Here is an 8,812-nt window from a genome sequence, read left to right as displayed (position 1 = left end):
TGCTACAAGGACTGTGTATAAATGACCGAGAGAGACCCCTTATTTTTTAAAGGGAATGGGGTACTTATCACACTTCAGGAGATACTATCCCTATACTGGGACACGATGGTACAATATTGCATTAACACAACAATCATAATATTCAGAAAGAACACAAAATATTCATTGCATTTATTATAAAAAATGTGTATAAATTTCATAAAATCAATTATACAATTGCATGGATTTTAAAAACACACAAAAAACACTATTTCAAGATTCGCTAGTTTTCACTTCAATACAAACAATCAGCCTGTTATGAGCCCGCATAACAGAAGACAACAGAAGACAGTGCACTTTGTCATAGATTACACATCCTAGTGGGTCGTGTATATAGGACCGTGGTTAGTGATATATAGACACCGTTATATCTACTGAAGATCAACCACAGTTCTCCCTCGGATTGTGTTATTCAGATGCGTCGACGCGTTTCGATGGTATTACTTATAAAGCCATCTTTATCAAGACAGGTCATAGGCTACAGGTCCTCATCTATTATACAGGGACCTACATAAGAGAAAGAAATTATTTTATTAAACTCATCATAGTAGTTTGTTGCTACACGGAGATCATTTTACTCTGTTTGGTTAACTCTACTTGGAAATGTGTTAATTCTATTCTTAATAGATATCCTGTTCTATTCCAGGTGTACCTGTCAATAAAAATAAGGTTATGCTTCACCTGTATGTCTCTATTCCAACTTCACGAACTATACTCCGTGTTCTCTTATTAGGTAGTTGTTATAATCTTGAAATACTTAGAGTGAGTTGGTATGTTCCAAACCCCCCCTCCCTTTCTAGTATATGGTATGAGCCTAGGGAGCTCACCTTGGAATGTTCAGGTGAAGTCTTTCATTGTTGTGAGAGCGGATGGTCAGTGAATAAAGGCTGCATCAACTTACCTGTGTGTGTAGCGTATTCTTCAATATAACAGTAGTGTAGTGGAGCGCTGTATGTTCTCGTTATTTTATGCTGTAATAGAAAAAACAACATAATGTTGTTTTAAGGGCATAAGATCTCCCTCCCTCGTGGCATGGAAAAAATACTCCATATGACTTACTAAATATATTCAGGCTGATATTCCTGATAGGTTTTTCATAAAAGTGACGGGGGTCCGTAGTGTTTCTCCCTCAATGCTCGTCACCTATTATGGAAAGAAAATAAATGCGCTCGTGTTAGCGCCGCTAAAATCTATCTCGTATCTCTCATGTAGTTTAGCCAGCACAATATCCGCCACCACTACAAGAGGATATTTATATAGGCTAACGCTGTAGTCTCACCTTATGGCCTCAATAACATCGGCTTTGAATGCGGAAGTGCTCCTGTAATCTCTCCCCTAATCCTTGTCTAAAACGGCTGTTTATTTGTTCGTACAGACATCGACCGTGATTGGTTGAATTTAGCACGTGTTCCCTAACCCACGTGATGTTATTATTACGTGTGGGGCTTTTTTTGAAAAAATAATCTTTATTGCTTAACCTATCGAGCACAGAATTTTAGGCGATTAATAAAATATCCCTACACTACGTGCCTTCCCTTATCTACCCTGCGATCGACCCTAATTCAAATGTCGATTCCAATGCATATTGTCGTTTTAATGCACGTGAGACCCATAAGACATAGTTATCCCATTCATAGAGTCGTTATACCGACATTCTGTGTGACATGACATCCTCGTCAATTTTTGGTCATATACATTATTTAACATTATCTAGCATGCGGTACACGGCTACATATTCATCAGAAACTTCACCATTTTACAGGGATGCATAATTGTAAAAGTACTGTGACAACAATCATCGTCTAGAAGAGACTAATAGCATGTCAAATTAATCAAACAATCTTTACATTTTTAAGACATACATAATTATAAATAATTGTAAAGGTTTACAACTATTGATCTGCCTTTTAAATTGGGGTTACAGTGATCTCTACTAGAGGTAAAGTGATGACCAACGTCCTCATGGGGGGATTTATAATGTGCTGAATCAAAACAGGAAGGTCATAATGTTCACATTATCGCTACCCATATATTGTGTCAGTTGCATATGAAAGAAACACAAAACATTTATCATTTCTTAGGGATACATATCACTGAAGATATTTTGCAACTTGTGATATACAAATCAAATTGGAAGGCAATTATGTTTATTTTTTATACCCATCCTATGATACATAAGTTCCCTATGTCGTATTCAGCAACCAACATATAGGGATCTACAGGTATCGTAGCACCAGTAATATACCTGTTACCCTTTCTAGTATGCCCATTTTTTTAAGTGCCGATGATACTCATCCAGTCCTCTTTCGAATTCAATCCCCTCTCAACTGTATTTAAATGACATATGAACCATTGTTCCCTCTTTTTCCTTTTGATGTTCAAGTCACCCCCTCTTCTGTTCACTGTCACTTTCTCCAGAATAAACCATTGGATTGAATCCCAGTTGTGGTTCGCTTCCTGAAAGTGATCTGTCAGAGGGGCATTGACTTTCCTGGTTTTAATTGCCGATTTGTGCTCCAAAAGACGGATCCGTAGTTCCCTACTTGTTTCCCCTATGTACCCGAGACCGCAGGGGCAAATTAAGAAATAGACTACGTTTCTGCTCCTGCAGTTATTCAAGCTTCTAGCCCAAATTGTTTTGTTGTTATGGATAAGGTTTTTCGCTTCCAGGCATTGTGGACAGATGGAACAGGTTCCACATTTATAGTTGCCCTTAGCTTTTTCTCCCTTCATCGTGGTTTGGGATTCATCTTTGTTGTCATATGTCCTTACTAGTGCATTACGTAATGTTTTATTTCGTCTAAATGAAAATAATGGCTTTTCTAATATGGTATCTGATCCATAATTTAAAATCTTCCAATTTTTGTTGAATTTTAATCCGATTGCTGAGATTGGAGAATTGGGAGACAAAAACTATACGTCCTGCTGCTTTGTCATTGTTTTTAACTTTATTAATCTCCAATAAGTGGTCGCGATTATAAAATCTCGCTCTTTTGAAGGAGTGTTAATCAATTTACTAGGGTAGCCTCTCGCTGCTAGTTTTTTCTTAAGAAATTCGGAGTGATGGTAAAAATCAGAGAGAGAAGTGCAGTTGCGCCTAAGTCTTAAAAACTCTCCAAAAGGGATATTGTCCTTTTGAGAACGCGGATGGTTGCTGCCATATAAGAGAAGTGTATTTTTGTCAGTGGGTTTGGAGTATAATTCTATCTGAAGAATATCTCCAACATTCTTGATTTTTATATCTAGAAACGCCACCTCAGAGTCACTGTAGTGTGCCGTAAATCTCAGATTCGGATCACCCAAATTAATCCATTCAAGAAAACGCTCTAGATCCTGGCTGGCACCGTTCCAAACAAAGATGATGTCATCTATATCCCGGTGCCAGCAGGTGACGTTTTCAAAAAACGGAGCCATCTCATTGTAGACGTGTTTCATTTCAAAGTCACCAACATAGAGGCATGCCAAGCTCGGTGCACAGGCAGCCCCCATGCTGGTACCTTTGATTTGGATGTAGGCTTCGTCCTTGAATAAAAAGATGTTATTTTTAAGTACCATTTCTATACATGACATTATAAATTCCTTATTAGCTCCCTCTAAATCCTCATGATCTAGAATGTTTGAGATGACTCTTATGGTGTCATTCTGGGGGATATTTGTATACAGGGCTTCAATGTCCAGGGTCACCAGAAACTGGGTAACCCTGTTGAAGCCCTGCCCCTCAAATACGGAGATGGCATGTGCTGTATCTTTGAGGTAAGATCTCTGTTTCTGTACGATCGGTTTAAGGAAATGATCCACATATCTGCTGAGGGGCTCCAAAATGGACCCCACACTACTGACAATTGGTCTCATGGGTGGATCAGTGGTACTTTTATGAATTTTGGGGAGTCCGTAAATAGCAGGTGTCATGGGGTGTGAGTTCAGTAGGAATCTATATTCATTCTTACATATCCATCCTTGTTCTCTCCCTAAGTTTAAGAGTGATGCCACCTCTCTTTTGAGAACATCGATCGCTGTCAACCGGATGGGTTGATAATGTTCCCTCACATTAAGGAGGTCCCTCATCCTTTTCTCATAGTCCGTGGTATCAAATATAACTACGCCTCCGCCTTTATCGGCAGGTTTAATAGTTATAAGATTGCATTCTTGTAGATTTTTTAATGCTTTTTTCTGATCAAAAGGGAGGTTATTATTGTAGTACTTGGAAGCCGCCTGCCTCATATTTTTGATTTCCATTTCTACAACTCTCTCAAATATCTCCACGTTTTTGTCAACTTGACCTAAATTAGGAGTAAATGTGGATTTCGGTTTCAAACCGGATACGTTAGGTGCAGGTGCATAGTGTTTATCTTCGAAAAATTTATTAAGCCTAATGTTTCTAAAAAAACTCTTTAAATCACTCTCCAATTCGTATGAGTTGTGCGGGGCACTAGGTGCAAAGCTAAAGCCTTTCTTTAAAATTTCAATTTCATCTCTGGTTAAAATCCTCTTAGATAGATTGATAATGGGGAGTTCTTCTACCTCCAATATTGTCTGCTCCGGGTGGCTACATATTCCTGTCCAGTCTGAGGTTGATGGTTTCTCGAGGGTTCCTGTCGGTTGTAACCTCTGTATCCCCTCTGCCCCCGATTCTGATGCCTGCCCAAAAAAGACTCCCGTTCAAATGTGGGAGCTCCTCTCCCATTCCTTTCCCCTTCATGTTCCTCTTCACTACTGGAACCTGACGTTTCAGAAAAGGTGACTCGTTTGATACCCCCTCGTGAATAGAGTGGTCTAGTATATTGAGGTCTGTCCCATCTGTAGTCATTTTTATTGTTAAAATAATCTTTGCCTAAATATGGGTATACTGCTTCTGTATTATATTTGTCAACAATTCATAAAAGTACCACTGATCCACCCATGAGACCAATTGTCAGTAGTGTGGGATCCATTTTGGAGCCCCTCAGCAGATATGTGGATCATTTCCTTAAACTGATCGTACAGAAACAGAGATCTTACCTCAAAGATACAGCACATGCCATCTCCGTATTTGAGGGGCAGGGCTTCAACAGGGTTACCCAGTTTCTGGTGACCCTGGACATTGAAGCCCTGTATACAAATATCCCCCAGAATGACACCATAAGAGTCATCTCAAACATTCTAGATCATGAGGATTTAGAGGGAGCTAATAAGGAATTTATAATGTCATGTATAGAAATGGTACTTACAAATAACATCTTTTTATTCAAGGACGAAGCCTACATCCAAATCAAAGGTACCAGCATGGGGGCTGCCTGTGCACCGAGCTTGGCATGCCTCTATGTTGGTGACTTTGAAATGAAACACGTCTACAATGAGATGGCTCCGTTTTTTTAAAACGTCACCTGCTGGCACCGTTATATAGATGACATCATCTTTGTTTGGAACGGTGCCAGCCAGGATCTAGAGCGTTTTCTTGAATGGATTAATTTGCGTGATCCGAATCTGAGATTTACGGCACACTACAGTGACTCTGAGGTGGCGTTTCTAGATATAAAAATCAAGAATGTTGGAGATATTCTTCAGGTAGAATCATACTCCAAACCCACTGACAAAAATACACTTCTCTTATATGGCAGCAACCATCCACGTTCTCAAAAGGACAATATCCCTTTTGGAGAGTTTTTAAGACTTAGGCGCAACTGCACTTCTCTCTCTGATTTTTACCATCACTCCGAATTTCTTAAGAAAAAACTAGCAGCGAGAGGCTACCCTAGTAAATTGATTAAACACTCCTTCAAAAGAGCGAGATTTTATAATCGCGACCACTTATTGGAGATGAATAAAGTTAAAAACAATGACAAAGCAGCAGGATGTATAGTTTTTGTCTCCCAATTCTCCAATCTCAGCAATCGGATTAAAATTCAACAAAAATTGGAAGATTTTAAATTATGGATCAGATACCATATTAGAAGAGCCATTATTTTCATTTAGACGAAATAAAACATTACGTAATGCACTAGTAAGGACATATGACAACAAAGATGAATCCCAAACCACGATGAAGGGAGAAAAAGCTAAGGGCAACTATAAATGTGGAACCTGTTCCATCTGTCCACAATGCCTGGAAGCGAAAAACCTTATCCATAACAACAAAACAATTTGGGCTAGAAGCTTGAATAACTGCAGGAGCAGAAACGTAGTCTATTTCTTAATTTGCCCCTGCGGGCTCGGGTACGTAGGGGAAACGAGTAGGGAACTACGGATCCGTCTTTTGGAGCACAAATCGGCAATAAAAACCAGGAAAGTCAATGCCCCTCTGACAGATCACTTTCAAGAAGCGAACCACAACTGGGATTCAATCCAATGGTTTATTCTGGAGAAAGTGACAGTGAACAGAAGAGGGGGTGACTTGAACATCAAAAGGAAAAAGAGGGAACAATGGTTCATATGTCATTTAAATACAGTTGAGAGGGGATTGAATTCGAAAGAGGACTGGATGAGTATCATCGGCACTTAAAAAAATGGGCATACTAGAAAGGGTAACAGGTATATTACTGGTGCTACGGTACCTGTAGATCCCTATATGTTGGTTGCTGAATACGACATAGGGAACTTATGTATCATAGGATGGGTATAAAAAATAAACATAATTGCCTTCCAATTTGATTTGTATATCACAAGTTGCAAAATATCTTCAGTGATATGTATCCCTAAGAAATGATAAATGTTTTGTGTTGCTTTCATATGCAACTGACACAATATATGGGTAGCGATAATGTGAACATTATGACCTTCCTGTTTTGATTCAGCACATTATAAATCCCCCCATGAGGACGTTGGTCATCACTTTACCTCTAGTAGAGATCACTGTAACCCCAATTTAAAAGGCAGATCAATAGTTGTAAACACCTTTACAATCATTTATAATTATGTATGTCTTAAAAATGTAAAGATTGTTCGATTAATTTGACATGCTATTAGTCTCTTCTAGACGATGATTGTTGTCACTGTACTTTTACAATTATGCATCCCTGTAAAATGGTGAAGTTTCTGATGAATATGTAGCCGTGTACCGCATGCTAGATAATGTTAAATAATGTATATGACAAAAAATTGACGAGGATGTCATGTCACACAGAATGTCGGTATAACGACTCTATGAATGGGATAACTATGTCTTATGGGTCTCACATGCATTAAAACGACAATATGCATTGGAATCGACATTTGAATTAGGGTCGATCGCAGGGTAGATAAGGGAAGGCACGTAGTGTAGGGATATTTTATTAATCGCCTACAATTCTGTGCTCGATAGGTTAAGCAATAAAGATTATTTTTTCAAAAAAAGCCCCACACGTAATAATAACATCACGTGGGTTAGGGAACACGTGCTAAATTCAACCAATCACGGTCGATGTCTGTACGAACAAATAAACAGCCGTTTTAGACAAGGATTAGGGGAGAGATTACAGGAGCACTTCCGCATTCGAAGCCGATGTTATTGAGGCCATAAGGTGAGACTACAGCGTTAGCCTATATAAATATCCTCTTGTAGTGGTGGCGGATATTGTGCTGGCTAAACTACATGAGAGATACAAGATAGATTTTAGCGGCGCTAACACGAGCGCATTTATTTTCTTTCCATAATAGGTGACGAGCATTGAGGGAGAAACACTACGGACCCCCGTCACTTTTATGAAAAACCTATCAGGAATATCAGCCTGAATATATTTAGTAAGTCATATGGAGTATTTTTTCCATGCCACGAGGGAGGGAGATCTTATGACCTTAAAACAACATTATGTTGTTTTTTCTATTACAGCATAAAATAACGAGAACATACAGCGCTCCACTACACTACATAATAAGAGAACACTGATTATAGTTCGTGAAGTTGGAATAGAGACAAACAGGTGAAGCATAACCTTATTTTTATTGACAGGTACACCTGGAATAGAACAGGATATCTATTAAGAATAGAATTAACACATTTCCAAGTAGAGTTAACCAAACAGAGTAAAATGATCTCCGTGTAGCAACAAACTACTATGATGAGTTTAATAAAAGAATTTCTTTCTCTTATGTAGGTCCCTGTATAATAGATGAGGACCTGTAGCCTATGACCTGTCTTGATAAAGATGGCTTTATAAGTAATACCATCGAAACGCGTCGACGCATCTGAATAACACAATCCGAGGGAGAACTGTGGTTGATCTTCAGTAGATATAACGGTGTCTATATATCACTAACCACGGTCCTATATACACGACCCACTAGGATGTGTAATCTATGACAAAGTGCACTGTCTTCTGTTGTCTTCTGTTATGCGGGCTCATAACAGGCTGATTGTTTGTATTGAAGTGAAAACTAGCGAATCTTGAAATAGTGTTTTTTTTGTGTTTTTAAAATCCATGCAATTGTATAATTGATTTTATGAAATTTATACACTTTTTATAATAAATGCAAGGAATATTTTGTGCTCTTTCTGAATATTATGATTGTTGTGTTAATGCAATATTCTACCATCGTGTCCCAGTATAGGGATAGTATCTCCTGAAGTTGCTACAAGGACTGCCACTCTGCTGGAATGCTGCTGCTCTAAAGAAACTGCTGCCCTGCTGTGCTGGCCTGTGGCCAACTTGCACGAGGAAGAAGAACTGGGCCTGCAACTTCATCTTGAACCTTGGACTCCAGACTGACTCCAAGGGCTAGTGCGCTGGACTCCTGCTCTCAGCCTTAGCAATATAAATAGTACCCCAACCAGCTCCCCGACCCAGCTGCAGCATGTTTTGACACCCAAGTGGTGACCCTC

General features: G+C 39.0%; 2 long non-coding RNA genes across 2 annotated transcripts; one reads left to right on the top strand and one right to left on the bottom strand.

Annotated features, from left to right (window-relative positions):
• Positions 1-266: 266 nt before the first annotated feature.
• On the bottom strand, positions 267-1,342 carry LOC146821404 (uncharacterized). Its single transcript, XR_014962708.1, has 3 exons — positions 1,319-1,342; positions 1,099-1,182; positions 267-546 (listed from the first exon to the last, which is right to left on the bottom strand). It is a non-coding gene; the product is annotated as an uncharacterized LOC146821404 (long non-coding RNA).
• A 6,095-nt stretch (positions 1,343-7,437) lies between these two features.
• On the top strand, positions 7,438-8,525 carry LOC146821403 (uncharacterized). Its single transcript, XR_014963158.1, has 4 exons — positions 7,438-7,514; positions 7,651-7,734; positions 7,823-7,913; positions 8,088-8,525. It is a non-coding gene; the product is annotated as an uncharacterized LOC146821403 (long non-coding RNA).
• Positions 8,526-8,812: the final 287 nt, after the last annotated feature.

The sequence above is a fragment of the Triturus cristatus genome, chromosome 6 (genome assembly GCF_964204655.1).
Source record: "Triturus cristatus chromosome 6, aTriCri1.1, whole genome shotgun sequence".
NCBI lineage: Eukaryota > Metazoa > Chordata > Amphibia > Caudata > Salamandridae > Triturus > Triturus cristatus.
This window is presented reverse-complemented; position numbering and strand designations above follow the sequence as displayed.